The following is a 12,430-nucleotide window of genomic DNA, read 5'->3' as shown; positions in this document are numbered from 1 at the left end:
GGCGCTTCCCGAGGGGATTTCCCGTGTGAGCTGCTGCTGGTCGCAGCCCGCAGAACGGATACTGACAAACGGGCCTTGAATGCTGCTGTGATTCTCTTCAGGCTGCAAGACTGTTCATAATCCCTGCCCACATCAGGTCTGGGTTGGCGCGTTAAGTTGTCATCTGGTAGGAGTGGTGTTAGCACAACCGTCTGAGTCTAAAAGTCCATACCTGCCCTTGCTTTTTTGTCTGAGGACTATTGTGTTCCACCTAAGCTTGAGCCGTTGTAATTGCACATTCTAAATAATTAACACGTGCTATACTGCCGTGGTCTGTATGATTAAAAAAGACTTTGATTTGGCTTTGATTGATTTGAAAGGGGGTCAGTGAGAAATTATGGAAACTCCCCTTTATAACGGTGGAGGAATAGCTTCACTGTGTACCTGCCACAGTCTAATATTAAGCATGTTGTTTTGTCTTTATTAGAGACTGCTAGGCTATGTACAGAATACTGTACTGTAGAACTTAACTGGAATATTACAAGTGACACACAAGGTCCCAGTTCTGCATTCTTTGCATGTGTAATGTGCAGCTTGCATTCATACCCTATGAGTTATTTATTTCTTGAGTCTGTTGGAGTCATCGTTTTTTCTAGTTATCTAAGGAACCTGTTGATTTTGCTTGTTTGTTTTTGTGTTATGTGGGTTTTTTTTAAAGGTGCCAGTTAAGGAACACTTGATGAGGTTTCCTTTCCTCCACCGTTGGTTCTGTTGTGCCATTTTTTTCTCTTAGTCGTGTGTATGGGGAAGTAACCTAGGAATTCTAATATATGTATTGCTTCTTATATTGTATAGTCCTGCGAGGGAGTAAAATTCTGAAGATTCCTATGTTCGAAATGCAGTGTAATCCTCCCTTGAAAGTGTGACTAGTCTCTTCTGCAAATTGTCCCCTTGGTCATCTAGCAAGTTCATTACTAAGGATTTTTTAAATACAGAAACTTACCTTCCCAGGTGCTTTTTCTTTGATTTTTATCACGAAGTGTCTTTGCATTCAGTGTCCTCTTTGGTCTTGGCCTTTAAACACTACCTTCAAGGAGTAAATTGTAATTCCTTCACTAGATTATGATTCATAAATTGGTAATTGTTGACTTAGTTTTTAAATGACTGTGAAAACCTTCAGCCTTGTCTACCTCATCCCAAAATTCATAGCAGGGCTCCTCTTATCGTGAGCTAATAGAACTTTATTAAATTGCAAGGTAGCTGCATGTTGAAATTTTGTGTTAGACTTAGGAGAGAAGATACAGCAAAGTATGCTCAACTTCCTATAAATATGGGGTTTAGAGAGACATGCAGTGAGGTTAACGCTTTTTTTTTTTTCTTCCAGTGATTTTTAGTTCTCTATTTGTCTTGAATGTGGTCTTCCTACAAGGACTTAAGTAATGCTATTATATGTTTCTTTGCATACAGCCTTAAATGAATATGTTTTTGTTGGTGTATGCTTGAAATTCTGAAATAGAACCCATCCTAAATGGGACTGGAAAGCCAAATGAACAGCCCTTGGGAGCTCTCCATAATTTAATTTGCAGTACTAGAGCTCAAAGATGTCTGATGAAATGCAGCTTTTTGAGCTTGGTGTGAGTGTGTGTTGTCTGTATTTCAAGTCACCATTCATATAGAAAGTGTTAATTCTAGACTACTGCTTATGCAGGTAGCTTAGCTCTGTTTCAGGAGCTTGACAGTTATCAGATGAATCCTGGAAGTAAAGGGAGAAATGGACTTTTTTTTTTTTTCTTATGGAAACTGTTTAAGAACCTATGAGACTGGAAACTCAGTTATTCAGCAAAACTTCAGTTTCATTAGCCACATCATTTGAACCAGTTAAATTTGTTTCTTGAGTGCTGATTTTGCTTCTGCTTTTTATTACTTTATTTTTTGCTTAATTTGCCACTGGAAGGATGCTGTGAAATGCTAATTCAAATCAATGCTCCTGTCTTTATGGGACAGCAGACAACTCTGATGAGCCTATGGATACCTCTTGTTCCAAAGCAGGCAGAATCTGTTTCTTTGCTATTCTGCATTATTGCATCTTTCAGAAAGCCTGCTGATGAGCCCAGAAATGAGGTATATTGGAAAGCTGGTCATAATGCTGCCCTTGAGGAAACCAAAGTAGAAGTTGCAGCTATATTTCGTGTGTATAACTATACCAGTAAAGTCTTGCCTGTGAAGAGTGGTGGTTCTTTGAAGTTTTGTCCTATAGAACTGTTGTTTCTGTGTTGGGCATGTGAAAATAGTGTTTTGGCTTTTGATCTTTAGAGCTCATATATATCTATTTAGCACCTGAAGAAGTCAAATGAAGGTGTCTGTTGTGTATCACGTGCAATGTGTAGTGGAAACTGCATTGACTGTCACTGTAAAGCAGTCAGTGATGTGTCAGGTGTAGTTTGTGACTTGTATTTGTTTTAAATTATACCTGAGGGAAGATACTAGGGCTTGAAAAATCATCTGCAAGTAGCACTGACATCTGCATATGCTTTTTTGAGAGGTGGGTTTTTTTATCTGTTTATTTGTTTGGTGTTATTTTTAAGCAGTCCAGATCCTCAATCTGCTGGTGGCAACAACATTCTGAACATGAATCAAGTATCAGTGGATGTAATATTTTTGTAAATCTGCAAGAGACAACACCCCTGTCTTTAATGCTTGTGACTGTGTCAGGTCCCCACAGTGGGAATTCATATTTGAAACTGTCAAGTATCAGTATTTCTACTGAGCTTGAACAATGCTGACACCATCCCATTCCTCATCGGTTTAAACTGTGAGTACCTGTGAAAGCTGCAAGAGACGGGTGAAACTTAACCAGGGACATAGGCATTGGAGTTGGAGTCTGCAGTCAGCCCATGGGGTGGTTATCAATATGGTGAACCACCCTGACACTAGCAAGATAGCTGGAATTGGAGTGTTCTTTTTCCCCTTCTCGTTTTGTGGATTCCTGAACATTTGAGGAAAGAAGAAACTGTCGAAAGACCTTTATGTTGTTCTGATTTTTCACTTCTTGAGAGCATTTGCAATTCAAAAGTTATTTAAAAACTTCCTCCAGCAAAGAGGAGAGAAGACAGTGTCAGATAAAATCAGGAGGTTTTTAGCTGAATGTTGATTCTCGACATAAAACATAAGATCAGGGATATTCCTGTGTAAGAAGTCCAGCAATCTTCTGTCTCCTACCAGGGAAATGTTTGACTCTGTGTGTGGATGACTTACTTCTGAGAAGACTTGATAAAGTTTTCAGCTTGAATCTGGATGAAAAGAGAAATGATAAAAGATGGATAAGTAAAATGTACATAATAACGTCATCTCTGAAGAAGCAAATTAAGACGATGTAGAGAAAACGTAATTCATAGGAAAAAATTCGTAGAGATTTAAAGAATGGAATTGCTGTAGGAAAATATGCTGTGCAACCTTCTAGAGTGAAGCAAAACATGGAGAAGAATGGAGAGCTGGAGCAAATAGGAAAGTGAGAAAAAAGCTTACTACAGTTACTTAAAAAACCTGATTTTTTAAAAATTGTGATATGTTACAGTATATGCATTAACAGACATACAAACTTCAGTAATCTACCAGAAATTCTATTGTGGGTCAGTGTTTGAACCTAATAGTACCAATTTGAAACTGTATCTGTGGCTCAAAATACTTCTGACCCAAATACAGTTTAAGACAAGGTGACATTAAGCCAGCATCGATCAGCAGGTGGATTATGACCCTTGTATGGGCAGTCTAGCTGCTGTTGAAATTCTTGTTCATGGAGCTTGTCAAAGGAATCTTAAGAACCAAAAAATAAGTTATATACTAGATGTTTCGGTAGCTTCTCTAAAGATATGGACAGCAGGGTGGGAAATGATGTCAGTTGGGAGAAGGGTGATGGCATCTTGATTGGCAGTGTGAGAATTAAGTCGTAAGTGCCCTGGTAGCAGCCCTGTGTGCTTTTGTTTATTGGAGTGATAGGCACATGAGCAGCTGCTAGATGGATATATAGAGAGTTGTGCATGAGGAAAGTACATGGAGAACAGAAGTCTCTGGGGAGACTTTACAGTGGCCTTCCAGTACTGAAAGGGGACCTGCAGGAAAGAGGAGGTGAGACTCTCTCATCAGGGAGTGTAAGTGATACGACAAGGCATAAGGACTTCAAACTGAAAAGAAAATAGATTCAAATTAGACATTAAGAAGAAGTTCCTTACTATAAGGATGGTGAGGCACTGGAACCGGTTACCCAGAGAAGCTGGGGATGCCTCGTTCCTGGAAGTGTCCAAGGCCAGGCTGGATGGGGCTTTGAGCAACCTGGTCTAGTGCGAGATGTCCCTGCCCATGGCAGGGGCTTGGAACTAGGCAATTTTTAAGGTCCCTTCGAACCTAATCCATTCTGTGATTCTGTGAAGTGATTTTTAGCAGCAGTATCCTAAACGTGTAATAAATTTGTACATCAGTGAGGTAAGATTTTGTTCCTCGAGGCTAAGGCAGAACACATTATAGGAATAGTGATGCATGTAAAACCATCATCTGTTTTTCAGTTATGTAGATAGATTAGAAAACATGTATGTGTTCTACAGTGTAAATCTTCAAGACATAGAGGTAATCTCATTGAATGTGACACTTTGTGGCCTTCATAAGAGACAGATGTTGCCTGGGTAGAGGTAGTGTCTCAAAACTGGGTTTGTATCCCAGTGTACAATAAGCCAGTCTCACCCACTGTTACAAGATGCTACTATTTATTTCATTTCTGCACAGAGATGAGTGCTGAGTGGTAATTGCAGAAACTGGAACCCACATTGAGGAATTACAACATATTTGTTACTTGGTTGGTATAAATGCATCTAAATTTACAATTAATGGTCAGTAATTACTCTCTGTTTCCTTATTGGTTAGTTATATTTAAATTAGTCTTAATTGTCATGTAAATTAGCACACATACTCCTCACAGGTTTGAGGGGGGCAAGTCATCTTTAATTTGAATTGAGTAGATGGTCTTGATCTCGCCCTGTTGCCTTTACCTTTGACTGACTTCAAGTCCTTTGGCAATCTCTCAGTTTTCTCAGCACTCTCTGGGATAGGATGTTTCTTTTTTATCAGTTCTTTTTAATTCTTCTTTCAGGGTTTAGTTGCTAGCAAGGCATGCATTTTATACAAGGTAATCTACTTATACAACAAAGCTGTTGAAGTAGCATGCTTACACAATAAAGCTTATTGAGCAATGGTCCTCTTTAGAAGACCTATGCGGTATGGTTAACCCTAAAAGAAAGTGTTACTATAGCCTAAGTATTAATCCAGATACACGATTTTAGTCTACAGAGGGAAATTGTGAGGTCCATTGGACATACAGGCCAAGATTTAATGGCTAAAAGTCCAAGACAAGGTGACAGAAGGCTAAACAAAAATCTGACTTTATAACTTGGAAGTCAGCCTTGATGGAGATGACAGAAGAGGTGGGAGGGTAGGCAGACCTTATTTTAACACTGAAGAAAGATACTGATGTTGTAAAGGCTTTTCACTCTTGCTAGTGCACCCATTCTTTAGTAAATTATTTCAGGCTGTTGTGATGGATATATGTTTTGATAATGCTTTATGAGCTCAGCGATGTTAAGAAGTTTTGTGATGTCAGTTAAGCTGCTATGTTTTGACCTGGAAAATAATTTCAGTCAGGTTAATTGAACCTGAAGTGGAAAAAAGATTTTGCCCAAGTCTGTAATTCTTATGTATTAGTGTGCAGTTGGACTGTTAGTATGAATCAGTTGATATAACTAGCTTGTCTCTCAGCTTTGTAACTACTTTTTCAAAATAAAGGTGCAATTTAAAATGCGTCTCATAATTCTCAGTGTTTTGATATTCTAATGCATCTAAACTGAACAGCCTGAAGTTCGAGCAAAACAATCCCCCATTAATTTGCAGAATCAAGTTAAGACTGAATGGGACAGAGCCACAGAATTAGTCTTTTTATATTCCTGAATATCTCTTTTGGTTATGTATTTCTAGTGAAAATAGAAGTGTATGCTAAGAGCTCATTTAACAATTAAAAAAGATTTGACTTGATTATGGAATGTAAACTAAATCTAGATCTGATATTTGCAGTTCTTGATGTGCCTTAATACTGTAATGCTTTCATGACATTGCCTTAAATATTTCAATACCTATTTTGGGCGAGATATACGCTTGTGTAAAGGTGTGTCTTATGTTTGTAGTTTCACAAGTAATTTTTTGACTATATTCTAGAGTAATCTCTGGTGGATTAATGACAAATGGATTTTGTATGTTGTTGCAGTAAAAATCTTATATATATATAGGCTATATATATTTCTGCTTGTTTTAAAATATTCAGTAGCTGCTTCTATATTTATCTTTTCCACTTTGGAGAAAAATAATTTATTTTGTTTCAACTTGAGCGTCACTATCAGTATGATGACTAGAGTTCTTAGTAGATTGTGGTTACAGTAGCAGTGCCTAGAAGAGTGGGGAGGATGTGTTTGTGGATTAATTACATTTAAACCTGAGCTAGGCTCTAGTAGATTTAGAAGCTGATGTATTTGGAAGTGCAATACTAGAGGGGAAGTGGCTGTAGAAAAAAGGAAATATTGAGAAGTATTTGACTTTTGATGTGCTTCAGTTATTATTTTTATAATGGTAAAATTGGGCTGTATTATTTTAGCCTTGTTAAATCAAGGCTTAAAACTCCTGAATGTTATCATCATGTGTGAAACTGGGACATTTCCTGAAAGCCAATTAGTAACTTAAAGATATGTCATGAAATGAGGTGAATTAGTTAGGATTTATTGGCAGAAGCAATGTCTCGTATAACACCAGTTTATATACCTGGAAGAAAGGTCTACTTCAGGGCTCCTAAGCTTATGATTTAAGTTTATACATACTGATTTAAGTTTATACATACCAGCTTTATTGATAGATACAGCCTTTTACTGTGGTGTCTTGTAGAAGTTTCTTATAATAAAGATACCTTCTGAGTCCTAGTTTGACAGGTGAGTTGTAAACAGTATTTTAAGAAATGTGTCCAGAGACTGATTTTTTTCTTCATCTTTGAGCTAGTTAAAAGTCTTGAGATTTTTCTTTACTTAATGGAGGTTATTGCTTCAAAATAGTGAGGACAACTTGGGTAGTGCATTGTCCCTATGTTCACTTGTATTTGGTTCTAAAACTCCTGTAAACACCGATATGGCCAATGGTTTGCTGTTGGTATTTTCTCAAGTGCTGACTCTTTTTTTTTTTGTTTTTTTTTTTTTTAAGTATCTTAACAACTTTTTGGAATCTGACAAAAGATGGAAAGTCATGTCTCATGCTGAAGGTCACTTACAAGGAGTTTGAGCTGAAAGTTATTTCACTTATCATCATCATTAGTCATGACTTGATGTTCAGTGGGACAGTACTCTGCCCTTCTAAACTTCTCCCCCAGCTGTCAAGCAAAAGATAAACCTAAACTGTTGAAGAATTTGTCAGTCAACATAGTATTTACAAAGACTGGGCACAAAGTGTGGTTGTTGTTTTAAATGGATTTTAAACCCTGAAATTACCTTAACAAATGATCTTCTGTAAAGCTGCAACTATAGTCTCTACCAAGTGACTATGTAGGGATTCGCATTTGTGATTTTGTTTGGTGCTGACACAAACTCTGCAAGGAGCTCCTGCAGGGCGGTTTTTGTGTCTTATTTGCCGAACTCCATGATCTCGGCAGAATCATCTCCCAGTCATAGTATAATGCTATGCCTCACAATTTTGTGTTTCGGGGTCCTTATGCGCTACAGTCCATATGTGCTGTAATAACAATGCTTTTTATAGGTTGAGTGACTAAAAATTTAAAAGAACAAATCTGCCGCATTTTATGTAATAGAGCTGGAGATAATTTCAGAGTAAAGCAATGTGGCTCTCAAGTTTTTTGTTCTTTTGTCTTTGATCATAAGGGATGAATTTGTAAACAGAGTGAGCTGTGGGTGTCAAAGTGCATCTGTGGGGAAGCAGTTTTGAAAGGCCAGTTAAAGAGAGAAGTATTTTGGCAGGGAAGAAACTTCTCAGTTTTACTTGTTCAAGTATTCTTATGTGTGTTTGTCCAGATTTTCATTGCTTGCAGTAAGTGCTTCAGTGTCTTTTGTAATCCTGGAAGAGCAGTTTGCTCTCAGCTGTAACTAGCTGCCTCATTTTTTAAAATTTTCCAAAAATTTTTTAAAGCCCAAAAGAATCATAGTATGGCTTATACTGGAAGGGGACCTTAGAGATCATCTAATCCATCCTCCCCTCAACTAGACCAGGTTGGCATTGAACATCTTCAGGGAGAGAGCATCCACAACTTCTCTGGCAGTTTATTCCAGAGTCTTGCCACACTTGTACTGAAGAATTTCTACCCAAGATCCAAGCTAAACTTGTCCTCCTTAAATTTAAATCCATCTTCCCTTATTCTGTTGCTGGATGTTCTGTAAAAAGTCTCTCTCCAGCCTTCCTGTATGTTCTCTTTGGGTATTGGAAGGCAGTTTTAATGTTCCCCTGGAGTCTTCTCTTTTCCAGGCTGAACAATCCCAGCTCCTTCAGCCTGTCCTCGTAGCAGAGGTGCTTCAGCCCTTGCATCATCTTTGTGGCCCTCCTGGATTCATTCCAAGAGATCTACATCCCTCTTATGATGCGAACACCAGAACTGGAAGCAGTATGCAAGGTGGGGTCTCACAAGAGTAAAGGGGGAGAATCAGCTCTCTTGTTCTGCTGGCCACACTCCTCTTGATGCATCCCAGGGCAGGGTTGGCCTTCTGGGCTGCATGAGCACACTGCTGACTCGTGTTGAGCTTCTTGTCTGTCACCACCCCTAAATCCTTCTCTTCAGGGCTACTCTCAACCCACTCTGTACCCAGTTTGTGCCTGGGATTGGCCCGACCCAAGTGCAGGACCTTGCATTTTGACTTGTTGAAGCTCATGCAGTTTGCACTGGCCCATTTCTCAAGGGTCAGGGTCCCTCTGATGGCATCCTTGCCCTCAAGTGAGTCCATGGCACCACACAGCTTGGTGTCATTGGAAAACTTGTTGATGGTGCACTTGATGCCGTTGCCCATGTCACTGACAAAGACATTGAACAGCACTGGACCCAGAACAGATCCCTGAGGAACACCACTTGTCACTGGTCTCCACATGGACATTGAGCCATTGACCACAGCTCTTTGAGTGCGACCTTCTAGCCAGTTCCTTATCCACCGAGTGGTCCATATATAGGCTTTTAAAATGTATATTTAAATTTTGATACCATTTCGTATATATGTGGGCATATATAAGGACAGGTTCTTAAAGTCCTGAAGAGGACCCTGATTTTTTTAATGTTTGAATGGTATGCCTGAATTAATGAATATATTGAGATGCTAAAACAGCATATATTTGCTATTCAATTCTCAACTGTATTCCTCTCTATTCAGTTTTAGTGGTTTCACTTCCAAACACAGTCAGTCATTCTTCAAGTTACTCTCTTTGAAAATATTGTTCCCATAGACAGAGAATCAGTTTTCACCTCTAAGGTGATGTATTTTTTTAAAAAGCTTCAAAAATTATTTCTACAACAGGAGGATTTTTTTTATAAATTCATAGGAAATGGAAAGTAGTTCAGAACAGAAAATGTTTTCATATGCAACAATTTTACTGTTTATCATATAGTTCCATAATATTTGATTTGCTATTTATGAGTTGCTGATAAAATTTGCATCTTTCTTGCATGTCCTAAGGTATGCCTGGATGCTGCTTTCTTCTGAGAGCCAAATGCATGCATTGCTAAGCTTATTTGATTTCTTTATGCATGCTTCAGAATGGGGGAAGAAACCCGCCACAAAATCTGGGCCCTGTTGTGCAAAGTTTTAGCAAGATTCTAATACTTGTCAAATGGAAAAATAAATGTTTTACAAGATGCTCAAATTTTAGTTGCGCCATTACAATAATTATTTTTGTGTGATAGTGAGGTAACATTTTCAGTGTGGATGGAAACTTAATATTCAAGAAGCATGTTCTAAGGATCTTATTAAGAAGTGTGAACCTAATTAACTATTTATGTTTTGTTATTTTTATGGTTATATTCAAAGACTCTTGTGGTCAAATACTTCTAATTTGCTCTGACAGCCTTTCACTGACAATTTTCTCTTCCGAATGGCCTTCAGTGTGCAAGATTGATTATCTAGCGATGCCTTCCTGCTTGCTTCCCCAGAACTGCTTTCTGTCTGATTATGTAGAACTAAGGAAGCTCAAAAATCATAGAACCATAGAATGGTTTGAGTTGCAAGGGATTAACCACCATCTAGTTCCAACGCCCCTGCCATGGGCAGTGACACCTCCCACTGGGGCCGGTTGCTCAAAGCCCCATCCAGCCTGGCCTTGGACACTGCCAGGGAGGGGGCATCTACAATCTCTCTGAGACACCTGTTCCACTGCCTCATCACCCTCACTGAAAAGAATTTCTTCCTAATGCCTAAGCTAAATCTACTCTCTTTCAGCTTGAAGCCATTATGCTTCGTTGTTATCACTTACACTCCCTGAGGAAAAAGTCCCTCTCCATCTTTCTTGAAGGCCACCTTTAGGTACTGGAAGGCTGCTAGAAGGTCTGTCACAGAAGGCTGTATGTAGTCTTCTCCTCTCTAGCATGAACACCCCCAACTCTCTCAGCCTGTGAGAGATGCTCCAGCCCCCTGATCATTTTCGTGGCCCTCCTCTGGACTTGCTCCAGCATGTCCATGCCCTTATGTTGGGGCTCCAGAGCTGGACACAGTAGTAGGGGTGGGGTGTCTCTCGACCTGCTGGCCATGCTACTTTTGATGCAGCTCTGGATACAGTTGGCTTTCTGGGTGCGTGTTGCCTGATCACGTTGAGCTTCTCATCAACCAACACAAAATGAAATTAATCAAAATGAAACATCTGGTTTATTTTTTAGCTTCCTTGAAAGTGTGATGTAAGTGCAACTTCATACATACGCATGCACACGTGAAATCTTCTTGGGCTGACGTGCTTTGCATTTTAAATCTATTGTATGTTGATAATGCAGTGGATGTGACCTTGAAAGGCTCGGTGAATGTTATGTGCTGTGGAATACAGTGGTAAGACTGGCTGTTGAGTGGGTCCCACGAGTTGAGGATGGATTATGAGGTGGCCCTGTGCCCTCTGCTGCAGGAGTTCATGCTGGCAGTGCCAGCTGCAGCAGGTGTAAGCGGTGTGGTGCTTGCTGCTGCTCGGTGTAACACCGCTGTTGGCAGAGAGGAGCCCAGGTGCTGAGGAGCAGAGGCATTTACTGGCAGCTGTTCTTTGTTGGCCTCCCAACAACAGGGAAAATACCTAACCTATTTCTCTTTTGTAAAAGCGGTGAAAAAAATCAACTTATGTAAGATCAACTTATGTTGATCTTACATTTATATTTGTATCCAGGATTGAGCAGAACATCTAAAAAAAGGGTGGGTGTGTGTCTGTTCCAACATGCTTTGTTTATCTTTCCTGGTTTTCTTTCTTTTTCATGTCCTTGTTTTTAGATATTTATACTAAATCAAAAATCAAAGCAGGAGAAGGATGGATAGTGATAACAACCTCTTTAAAAAAACCAAACCAACCAACAAGCTCTTGCCTTATAATTGGGTTTACTAGTGGAAATTTGTGTTGTAATAAACAATATGCTACTTTCTCCGTGTTTTTCAAGAACTCATTCTATTTTAAAACTCTGCTTTAGTTTGATGCTTGCAGAATTAAGTTGGAAGGGGCATAAGTTCTGTACTATAGCTATATATATATATACTTGTAGCATATATGTTACCTTTTTTTAAATCCTGGAAGTCAGTGTTTTAATGTAACCTGGCAGCCCAATGCTGTACAGTATCAGCAATACCACTGGGATTTTGCAGTTATTATTTTTAAGTGCCTTCTGTGTGATGTTACTGGAGCCTCGTGGTCTGTGTGACTACAACAGTCCTGAAGCTTGAAACCTGTTCCATGTATTACTAAGATTTTGCTTGCCTGCATTTTTTGATCTAGCGGTTGATTTCACCCTTTTGGAATACACCTACAAACAGAATAGGTGACGCATCTTAAAACCATTCCATATAGGGTAGTGTGTAATATATATTCTGAATAGGAAACAAATAAGCTATAAAACCATAAGCCTTGTAAGAACTTTGTATTTCCATGTGGAATATACATAAAAAAAAAATCTGTGTAGATTAACTTAGATTTATGGGAATTGGGAGAAGTGGGAATCTCTTGACAGAATCAATTAACAGTTTGCTAAGTCAAAATTGCAGTGATAGATTTCAAGAATAGAATTAGCAGGTTTGTAATTTTCTATAGCTCTTAATTTTTTTTTTAACCTGTACTGAATGTATTAGTGTTTTTTTCTTTAAAAGAATAATTTACAGCTGAATACTTGAAAAGATATATTTTTTAATATATTCAATTTAGTATAAAG

Source organism: Apaloderma vittatum, unplaced genomic scaffold, assembly GCF_000703405.1.
Source record: "Apaloderma vittatum isolate BGI_N311 unplaced genomic scaffold, ASM70340v1 scaffold3149, whole genome shotgun sequence".
In the NCBI taxonomy this organism is placed as follows: Eukaryota; Metazoa; Chordata; class Aves; order Trogoniformes; family Trogonidae; genus Apaloderma; species Apaloderma vittatum.
Note: the sequence above shows the minus strand (reverse complement) of the source record.